Source organism: Gracilinanus agilis, chromosome 2 (genome assembly GCF_016433145.1).
Source record: "Gracilinanus agilis isolate LMUSP501 chromosome 2, AgileGrace, whole genome shotgun sequence".
NCBI lineage: Eukaryota > Metazoa > Chordata > Mammalia > Didelphimorphia > Didelphidae > Gracilinanus > Gracilinanus agilis.
In genome coordinates this window covers 288,452,958-288,464,321 of record NC_058131.1, presented here as the reverse complement: position 1 = coordinate 288,464,321, position 11,364 = coordinate 288,452,958, and positions in this window count along the sequence as shown.

Here is an 11,364-nt window from a genome sequence, read left to right as displayed (position 1 = left end):
CCTCCCCCCCACCCCACTCCGCTCCTTAGCCCTCGTCTCCTCCGCCCCCGTACCCCACACAGAACCCAACCTTCATCCTCTCCAGCCCCAAAGCGGGCTCCAGCCCCGGTCGTACCGACCGTTACTCACCGGGCCCCAAAACCTGAGCCCTGCCTTCGCTCTCCGGGTTTGGCGGCTGCCGCTCACCCAGGCGGACTCCTTGGCCCAGCCTCGCAAAAGCCCCGCCTCCGAGCCGACTGTCCCGCGCTCCCATTGCTCCGTGGCAATATAGAGCCGACACCCTCTCCTTTCATTGAGCTATTTTCTTGTCGATCATAAGGAGGGTGGGGCTGTTACCCGGCTGGCGGGGAAGCCTGGGACTCTGCTGGGGGACCCCGCCCATTAGAACTGGAATTTAAAGGGACCAGACTTTTTTTTTTTTTTTTTTTTTTGTCTTGTGGCCTGATCTCTAAGGACATCTTTCTTTGCAGGAGAGACAGTCTACAGCTTGACTTTTTTTTTTTTTTTTTTTAAATCTTGCAGGGACCAGAGCTGGAATTGTAAACAGGACCACTGGTGACACTTTCTAGGTTGTGACGATAGAGACCCCTTTTTCCCACATGAGTGCACAATAGTTCACCACAGTACACAACCAAATAGTCCACAACAACAATAATAATAGTATTTGAGGACCTGAGAGTGGGAAGTGACAGCCTGTGTCAGAGTCTTATTGCTCCCTACCATAATTGCACTAATAATACCCGTAGCCCAGAGCTGACCGTGGGCGCAGAGCAGTCACTGATTTGAGGGATGCAGCTGGGTTGGTGATGCTAGAGGAGGTGTGGGAGGCAGCTTTTGTCACAGAAACTTCTAAAGGAGTGAGCCAAGAACTAGGCTCTGCCATTCACTCAACATGTGACTGTGGCTAAGTCATTTCCTTTCTTTGAGCCAGTTCTAGAAAATTGGGGCTTCTTTAAAAACAAAAAACACTTTTTCTTTCCTTCTTAGAATCAATACTTTGTGTTGTTGGCTCCTAGTCAGAAGAGTGGTAATGGCTAGGCAATGGGGGTTAAGTGACTTGCCCAGGGTCATACAGCTAGGAAGCATCAGAGGTCAGATTTAAGCCCAGGACCACCTGTCTCTAGGCCTGCCTCTCAATCCACTGAGCCACTCAGCTGCAAAATTGGGGCTTTCTGATTAAATTGTCATTAAATTCCCTTCCAGTTCTGATACACTACATTCTGGGTTCTAAGCCCCCTTCCAACTCTGACAATTTATGACTATATAGTAAATCTTATCCCCCACAATTGCCCAACATACCCCCTCAGTCTTTTTTTAAGTTTAGCTGTTTCATGGCCCCGTTGGGGGTTTTTCTTGACAAAGATCCTGGAGTGGTTTACTATTTCCTTCTTTCAGCTCATTTGACAGAGGAGGAAACTGAGGCCAACAGGGTTAAGTGACTTGCCCCAGGGGCCCCTTCTCCACAATGACAAAAAGTCAAGATAAAAACCATACTAGTGTCTGAGACATAAGGTTTTGTCAATTCCTTTTTTTGAAGTATTGAAATGAATAGGGTGCTGCCAGCTCTTACCCAGCAGGAAGAAAGAGCTGGGATTAGTATTTAGTGAGCAAGAATCATACTTGAAACAGAAAACTACCATTCTATGGTCCTCTCTCTAGGACAAGGGTCTGCAACCTTTTTGGCTGTGAGACCATAAATGCCACATTTTTTTTAAATGTAATTTCGTGAGAGCCGTACAGTGCTCACAGTGCACTCCTGTAACAGTGCCAGGAAAAAAAATTGACTTTATGGCTCCTGCAGAAAGAGCCATATCTGGCCCTCAAAAGAGCCAGATATGGCTCTAGAGCCATACGTTGCCGACCCCTGGTCTAGGACCTCAGTGAGCTCCTTCCTGGCCTGACCTGGACTGGCCCTGTCCTATACTCCTTCTTTTCAGTGGTCTGGTCAGGCCTGGATCCTGCCCTTGATTTTCCATGTGAACTGAAGCAAGTTATCTAAGCTCTGTCAATATTAGTTGCATCTTTAAAACAAGGGATTGGAGTAGATAACCACAAAATTCCATAATTTTATAGCATCTGACTTGTTAAGAAAATTCTGTATTTTTGTGTTTTAGGCAGTGCACTTCTCTCCTTTTTTTGCAGAGGTGAGGAGTGGAAGGGAACTGTGGTGTGGTATATGTTTCCATATTCTATCAGACTACTGTTTTGGTCAGTTTTACTGAACTACTTTTTAATTTTTTATTATAAAGGATGGTTTACTGGGAAGGAAAGAGAGAAGGATATATTCAGAAGTGATAGTGATATATAAATAAAAGACAATGCAAATTTAAATAAAATAACACTATAGTATAATGGGAAAAGTACTGAAGGCAAAAAATCTGGGTTCTAGTGTTCCCTCTCTACCCTGTATTAGGTATATGATCTTGGGTAAATCCATTCCTCTGTCTGAACCTGCTTCCTTAGTTATAAAATTATAAGGTTAAATGATTATCTTAATATTTAATTGTTCAGTTTTCTTCAGGCCTGCCTGATTCCTGATGACCCCTTTTAGGGTTTTCTTGGCAAAGATACTTGAGGGGCCTGCTATTCACTATTTTACAAATAAGGAAACTGAGGCAAACAGGGTTAAGTGACTTGCCTAGAGTCATACAGCTTGGAAATGTCTGTGGTCAGATTTGAACTCAGTTCTTCCCGACTCCAGGCCTGGCACTCTATGCACTAGGCAACCTAGCAGCCAATTATCTTAATAGGTAATATTAATATAGTACATCAAAGTTTGCAAAGCATCTTATATAAATTAGTCCATTTGAACTTTACAACAACTTTGTGAGGTAAGTTCTCTGAGCTCCATTTTACAGATGAAGAAACTGAGGCTCACAAAAGTTAAATGATTTGCCCATAAGAGTGAGTAATGGGATTCAAATTCAGTTCTGTAATAATGGTGAGGCAGAAAGAGACAGGTCACAATGCTCAATAGATAACATCGGGGTTTAGAGTAAGGGAGACCTGAATTCAAACTCTGCCTCAGATACTTACTAATTGTTACCATGAGAACCTCACTAAAGCTCTCTCAGCCTCAGTCTCCATATCCATAAAATGAGAGGGTTGGACTTCATGGCTTTGAAGGTCTCTTCCTACTCTAAATCTACTAATGACTACATCATCAACGGATAGAGTTTCAGGCCTGGAGTCAGGAAGTCTTGAATTCAAATCCAATCTCAGACACTTACTAGTCATGTTGACATGGGCATTGTACAGAGATGGCAAGGACCCTGTACCCCTTAACTCAGTCAGGCTGTAAACAGAGAAAGTCCCTTCCCCCTTCCTGTCCTTGTGACTCCCAAGGCAAAGACCATTATCCTAGGATGTCCTTTAGATTGAGTTTGACAAAGATCGGGCCACACCTTGATAGCCTAAGACCTGAGGATCTCAGGCAGACCCCCCACCCACTGAATGCCTGAGTGCAAGAAGTCAAGTCCACACTAGAGAATATAAAAATCCATGAACTGGGGCACTGGGGGAGCAACCACTCATAGTTGCTCCACTCATGCTGTCTTGCTGGTCATTAATCCTATCTTACTAATAAATCTTTCTTTTTACTTTTAAGCTAAGTTTGGAGTCCTCTCATTCTTGAGAAAGGTTTCCTTCCTGAACCTGGGAGTTCACCATTTGCACCCTCTATAACAATGTAACCCTGGAAAAGTCACTTAACCCTTGTTTGCCTTAGTTTTCCCATCTGTAAAATGAGGATGATAATAGCACCTTCTGGATTAAGAGCCAAGCCCAGAGATAGGAAGTCTTAGATTCAAATCTGACCTCAGATACTTCTGGGCTGTGTGACCCTGACCAAGTCACTTAACCCCTATTGCCTAGCCCTTCCTTCTCATCTGACTTGGAACTTATACATAGTATTGATCCTAAGACAGAACGTAAAGGTTTAAAATAATAATAATAATAATAATAATAATATCACCTACCTCCCAGGATGGTTGTATCAAATGAGCTAAAACTTGTAAAGCCCTTAGCACAGTTCATAGCATATAGTAAGCCCTATATAAATGCTAGTTGTTGCTGCTGTTGTTGTTATAGCTCTTAGCACATTACCTAGAGCATAGAAGCAGAAATTTAATAATTGCTTGTTTCTATCCCCCAGGAATTCTCCATGACAAAGAGTTCTTACAGGACTACAATCCCCAGGATGCATTGCAGTCCTCCCAGGAATACTAACAAATCACATGTCTTGATTCAACTAATCACAGGATGGAAAGTGGAGCTAGGTGGAGCTGACGGCCACACACGCCGCCCCACACCAATGCATGGAATCCCTGACAAAAGTGAGAGAAACCTTTGAACTTGAAAATAAAGCACATTTTTAGTTTGGTTTCAGTTAAATTATAAATTGCTGGAGGGAGACTTCCCCTTGGTTTTAGCCTGCCTTTTGCTGATTGCTTTGGGGTCAGTAACTTGGAAGGCCAAACTGTAGCATCCCTTTGTGCAAAGCCTTTCATAGCCTTCTTCCTGCCTTTTATGACCTGAACTGAGGAATCGGCATGAAATTGTGGTCCCTGGGGTCATTCTGCAGAACTAGTGAGAGAAGTTTTCTCAGAACATCAACCCCCAGTGTTCTTTTCCTTCTCTTAAATGCTTTTTCATGTATTTTTTCAATTTTTTTTTTTACCTATTACATGTAATAACAAAATTCCACATTAGTTTTCTGAAGTTATGTATTGAACTTGTCTCCCTCACTCCCTTGCCTTCCCCATCCCAGAGAAGGCAAGAGATTTTACATACATGTATTGTTATTTTGCATGTACTTTAATTAGCAAGTAGGCAGGTAGGTTATAAGTGAGAGAAAGTAATAATGTGGTCAGCATAGTGGAAAGATGTTCCAAGGTGAGAAAACCCCAAGAACCCAAAGAAGTTCTAGAATAAGATGGCAGTTGAGGCGGGAAGGCAGAACATATAACAAATTAAATAAATTCCTTTAATTAGCAAGTAGTACTTCATATTATGAACTATCAGACTAGTTATAAAAGACTTTTGTAAACTATTATATTCATAATTAGTTTAAAACATTCTAGAGAACAATTTAGAACTATGATCCCAAAGCTCCTGTTGACGTGAAATCTAGAGCCGCCAAACTTGTGGCTTAGTGAGATCTGATGAACCCCAAGTTTTAGGAATAGCTTGTAGGTTGGAGACCCCCAAAGCTTGTGCATGTTCCCTCTTCCCTGTTCCCTATTCCCTAGAGAATCCACCCTGAAGGGAATCTCGGGCTAGTAGTGGCAGACTGAATAATGGACCCTAAGATGAATGCTAAATATTCTTTTGTCTTAGGTAGTCTTCCCCTTTGTATCAAAGACCCTTCCCAGGAAGACACACCTGGGCAGGGACCACCCTTTAGTATCCATTATAAGTAGCCCCTTCCCTTACACCCTAGCCTCTAGCTATGATTCCTTTCCCAAGATTGATTGTATCCAGTCCATATGATAATGCATATTTCCCAGCCCCCAGATCTTCCCAAATGGTATATAAGTTCCCCAATTTCTTTTGTTTCCTAGGAGTAGTCATCTATCCCTATGGCACTCCCTGGGGGTCTGGGACCTGAGCAAGTGGTGTTCAATCTTGCACTCTGCATAGGGCATGAGTGGAGGCCTAATCAGCCCTGTTCCTCCTTTTCCTTAATTAAAGAGTGGTTTTTCTGACTACTTAATAGTTCTGTGTTTTTCCAAAGTTAACACTACTAAACCCTTTGATTCAGAGATACCAATACTGCAAGGATAAAAGAGGAAAAGGACCCATTTTTATTTAAAAAAAAAATTTATACTAGCTGTCTTTGTGGTAGCAAAAAAACTTAACAAATTATGGTATATGAATGAAGACAAATAGAATTATAAATAAGTAATAAAAGGGAAGGTGTCTAAGAAATCTGGGAAGGCTGATATGAATTAATATTCAATGAAGTGAAGATATCATCCATACCCATCAGATTGACTAAAATGACAAATGTAGGAGGGAATGTGGAAAAATGGGGACACTAATGCACCATGAACTGATCCAACCATTTTGGAGGGCAAATTGGAATTACTTCCAGAGAAACTGTGTATACCCTTAGATCTAGCAGTTGCTGGGTCTGTATCCCAGGGAGATCAGGGAAAAAGAAAAAGAGCCTATAACTTCCAAAATGTTTATAGCAGCTCTCCTTGTGGTGGCTAAGAACTAAAAATTGAAGGGATGCCCATAGATTGGGGAATGGCTAAACAAATTGTGTCACATAATTGCAATGGAATACTATTATGCTGCCAGAAACAATGAGCAGGCTAAATTTTTTAAAACTTTGAAAGAACTACACAGGATAAAGAATAGCAAAATGAGTAGAACCATGTGAACATCATATGCAGCTATAGATTTAATACTGGAAGGATAACTTGTGAATGTTTTCTTCAGAGAATGAATTGAAAAATGAAAACATGAAAGACATAACATACATACATAAAAGTATTCTTAATGTCTTCAATGATTCAAGGAGAGACTAAGATCCTTTTAAATAAATTATCTTAATAAAAAAATAGTGAAGTGAACAGAACCAGGAGAATAATCTATGCAATAATAAGAAACATCATAAAAGTAAGTAGTTTTTAAAAGTTTAAGGACTTTTGTCATGGAAGGAAACAGGTGTTTAAATACTTACTATGTGCTAGGAACTATGCTAAGAGCTTTACAAATATTATTTTATTTGATCCTTACAACAAGGCTGGGAGGTGTTATCTCCATTTTAAAACTGGGAACACTGAGACAGAGAGAGGTTAAATGATTTGCCTGAGGTCTAATAAATACCTAAGAAAATTAATAAATATCCAAAACTAGATTTGAACTGAGCTATTCCTTGCTCCAAGGCCAGTTGTCTATTCACTATGCCACCTAGCTTTCTTTGTGTGTGATTAAATGGATGATCAAACATGAACATTATTCCAGAGTATGATGACATGCTGCCAAGGGACAACCCTAACCCCTTCTCCCAACAGGCAGGTGATGGACTCAATATGCAGGATAAGACATAAGATACTGGCTATGTGAGCAAGAAATGATTGGCGAAAAGAGAAGTTTCTTCATCAGGGAAAATAACCACCAACGAGAGGATAAACCCAAATCTTGGCTTGCCAAAGAACATGGGCCTAGGAAAAATTGTTTGGACAATGCAGACAAGTCTATTGAGCAGGGGAAAGCTGGACAGATCAATGGATAGAGAGCCAGGTCTAAAGACAGGAAGTCCTAGGTTCAAATATGGCCTTAGACACTTCCTAGCTGTGTAATCCTATAACTACGCTTTTGCTTGGAACCAATGCACAGTATTGATTCTAAGTTGGAAGGTAAGAGTTTTAAAAAAAAGTCTACTCAGCAATCCTGTCAAATGCTGTATGTTGTGATGGTCAGTCAACAGGCATTTATTAAAGACTTGTGCTAGGTACTGTGATAAGTACTGGTAATTCTAAGAAGGGCAAAGAGAATTCCTATCTTTAAGTAACTCACATTCTAATGCCAGAGACAATATGCAAACAATTACATACAGATATATACAGGATAAATTGGAGATAATCTCAGAGGGAAGGCACAAACATTAAAGGGGATCAGGAAAGGCTTCTTACAGAGGGTGGGATTTTAGCTGAAACTTGAAGATGGGGAATAAAATCTAGAAAGGTTGGAAAGGTAGGAAGAAGCTGATTATGAAGGACTCTAAAAGTGAAATAAATGATTTTATTTTTTAAAACTGATCTTGAAAATTAATAGGGAGCCACTGGTCACACCAGTATGCTAGGAAGATCACTTCAATAACTGGGTAGAGGATGGATTGATGAGTAGAAAGATTTGATTCAGGAAGGCTATGGCAATAATTCAAGTGAGAGAGATGATGAAGGCTTTTGCTAGGGTTGTGGTGATATTGAAGGACAAAAGGGAGTATAGGGCAAGTGGTAGTCCAGTAAGTAAGTAGAGAGCCAGGCCTAGAGTCAGGAAGACTGGGGTTCAAATCTGGCCTTTCAGACACTTCCTAGATGTATGCCCTGGGAAAGTCACTTAATCCCAATTGCCTAGCCCTTACCACTCTTCTGCCATAGAATCAATATTGAAGATAAGGGTTTAAAAATAAGTAAATAAATAAACATTAAAAAAGGGAGGGTATACAAGAGATATTTTGAAAGTAGAATAAACAGGATTTATGAACAGATTGAATATTGGGGTTAGGAGTGAAGAGTTTAAATTTACAACTAGATTGTGAGCCTTGGTAATCAGGAGTATAGTAATGTTCTCAATAATAAAAGGGAAAATAGGAAGAGGGAAGGGTTTGGAGGAAAAAGGTAATGAGTTTCATTTCAGATATTTTGTATTTAAGACATTAAATAGTCAGTTGTTAGGGACCAAGACTTTAAGAAAAGATAGTCACTCTTCTAAGAATAGATATCATTCACTCTTCTAAGATAAGATATTGATCATAGGCCCAGCCATGCTTGGAGACAGTAAGACGCCACCAGAGATTTTCTATGCTCCCTTTCCGCGTTCCTTTCCCCCTTAGTATCGGCCGACCCCTGCAAGTTAGATGGAAAGGTTCCATGGTCCTTTGATACAGCAGAAAAGCAGAATGTAATGTCTCTTGTGTAGTTTCCATTAATAAAATCATTGTTTTCTGATGTTGAACCATTTCATGTTGCCAAGGACTTTGGTAGCAAGAACTTTTCTTTCTGAGTCAAATATTTGTGGATTCAGCACTTGCAGGAGCAGTTTCCAGGCTGCATCTCCATAGAGGTAGCTTCCCAGGATGATGACTGTGGGCAGTGGGCTGGAAGCATTGCTAATCCCAAGGCTCTTGGACTCAGGGTCCTGGGCTGTCTGTATCAAGGTCTCAGTGAAGATGTTGGGCAAGGTGGTAATAGTGTTTTGACTGGCCATGGCTACTTCCTGTCTCTAAACCCTCAGGAAGCTCGGCTGGCTTGCCTCTTCTAAAGGGAGAGAGGGACCACAAGAGCTTTGAAGAGGGATGAAGAGGTTTGGAAAAGCTGCTGTGGGTGAGTGGGATAACTAATAGATTAAAGAGATATCAGATCGTAAAATGTGAAAAAGAAAAACAAGATTGCCTTATTGCAGTTAGGACCTAATTGGATGTTAGTGGGTTTAAGTATTGTGGACGTGGAATCTGGAAGCCCCCAAACTTGTAGCCTAGAAAGATTTAATGAACCCCTGTTTAGTTAGCTCAAAGGTGAAAGTCCCTGGTTTTACCTTGTGAGTGATGGTTCTTTCCTGAGGGAAAAGTCCAACTTCACAGTCTCAAACTAACAATAGACCTTCAAGGAGTTTGGGTGGGGAGGGCTAATCCCATCAGATGTTAAGTATCTCTTTTGTCCCAATGGTTTCTCCTCGGAGGCCAAAGTCCTTTACTGAGGTGGCCCAGCCCTGGGCTGGGTCCTTCCCTTTTGTGTCCATCATAAGGCATCAGCCCCTCACTATTACTTCTCTTGGGAACTGCTCATTTTCCTTTGTTACCATTGTAAAGTCAATCAACTATTCCTCTTAGTCCTTAGTCCCCACCTACCCCTGGAAAGGTACTTAAGCTTCCCAACTTGAATGTCTCCTTGGAGTTGTCATCTAGCATTCCCAGGGTTCAGCACCCAGAACATTCAGACTCCAATCCTCTGCATAGGCTTGTGGCATGCAGCTCTCTATGTAGAGGCCTAACTCAGTCCTGTTACCCCTTTCCTTAATTAAAGAGTGGTTTTTCTGACAATTTAACAATTTTATGTTTTTCCAAGTCAGCAGTATCAACCTTTTAGAAAAGCATACCAGTACTTATAGATTACTAAATATGATTTTCAATCTTTCTGTCAATGTAAGTTCCTGTGTCTTGTTTGGTTCATGCATTTCTTTCATGTAGATGAAATAAATACCTATTTATACCTGACATATTGTATATGAATACTTTATTTACTCCCCATTTCAAGAAGATACAAGCCAAACATTTGTAATTCTCCCTGGAGTACTGATATGGAAGTATAAGGGACCAAAGAATGAGAATAAAAGATCCCAGCCCTCTTCTTTTAACTGGTTAAACTCCCCTAGGATTGAACCTGGTGTGTGTACCTGTATCTGGAGCTTAGTGGAAAGGAGGGTGAAGGATCCAGCCTCTCAGGCCCAGCAGCAGTGCAAATTAGTAGACATAATTCTTCTAAAAACAACTTTCAGATTTACAGTTTTCATAACAAGCATAGAATTGCTTTCTTGTGCCTTTGCCTCAGATGCACAGATTATGTCTTCCCTTACTTTCAACATTAAGTCAAATTAGGCATTGAGGAAAGTACAAAAATAAAACAGTCCTTGCCCTCAGGAAGTTTATATTCTCGATCATACATAAACAGATAAGTAAATGCATGTATTTTGAGGACAGAGTACCAATAACTGGAGAAATAAGGGAAGGTTTCACTGAGGAGGAAGCAACCAAGCTGAGCCTAAGCTTAAGGTAGGTAGGAATTTGAGAGACACTGATGAAGAAATGTCTTCATAGACATGATGCCCTAATGAAGACAATGCATTTTAGGTTTTGGGGACAGAATCTAGAGACCCCAAACTTGTGGCCTGGTGTCATCTGATGAACTCCAAGTTTTAAGACTAGCTTGTAAATTGGAGACCCCAAAGCTTGTACTTGTTCTCTGTTCCTGGAGAAAATCCACCCAGAAGAGAATCACAGGCTAGCAGTTTCAGACAGAATAATGGACCCTAAGGTAAATGCTAAATATCCTTTTCCCTTGGGTAGTCTTCCCTATTGTATCAGACCCTTTCCCAAGAAGAGCCATACCTGGGCAGGGACCACCCTTTTAGTGTCCATTGTAGGTAGCCCCTTCCCTTACACCCTAGCCTCTGGCTATGATTCCTTTCCCAAGCTTGATTGTATCCCATCAGTATAGTTTGAACACTCTCATTTCCTTGTAGCTATGGTAAAGTCAATCATCTTTCCCTGCCCTGGATCTCCCCAAATGGTGGTATATAGGTTCTCCAATTTCTTTTGTTTTTTGGAGTCTTCATCTAGTGCCCTGGCACTCCCAGGGATATGTCCCCAGAGACCAGGCTGTAAACCCTGTAAAAGTTGTGGTGCCAGACTCTTATTAAAGGGCCAAATTTTGGACTTATCCCTATTTTGATTAAACAGTGGTTTTTCTGACTACTTTAGTAGTTCTGTGTTATTTCCAAGTTAACATTAGTATCAAGAACTAGACCAGAGATGGAATGTAGAGGTCAAGAAACACTTAGCAGCTGTCTATCACAAAGAATCCATGAAGGAGAAATATAGTGTAAGAATGTTGGAAAGGTTGGGACCAAACT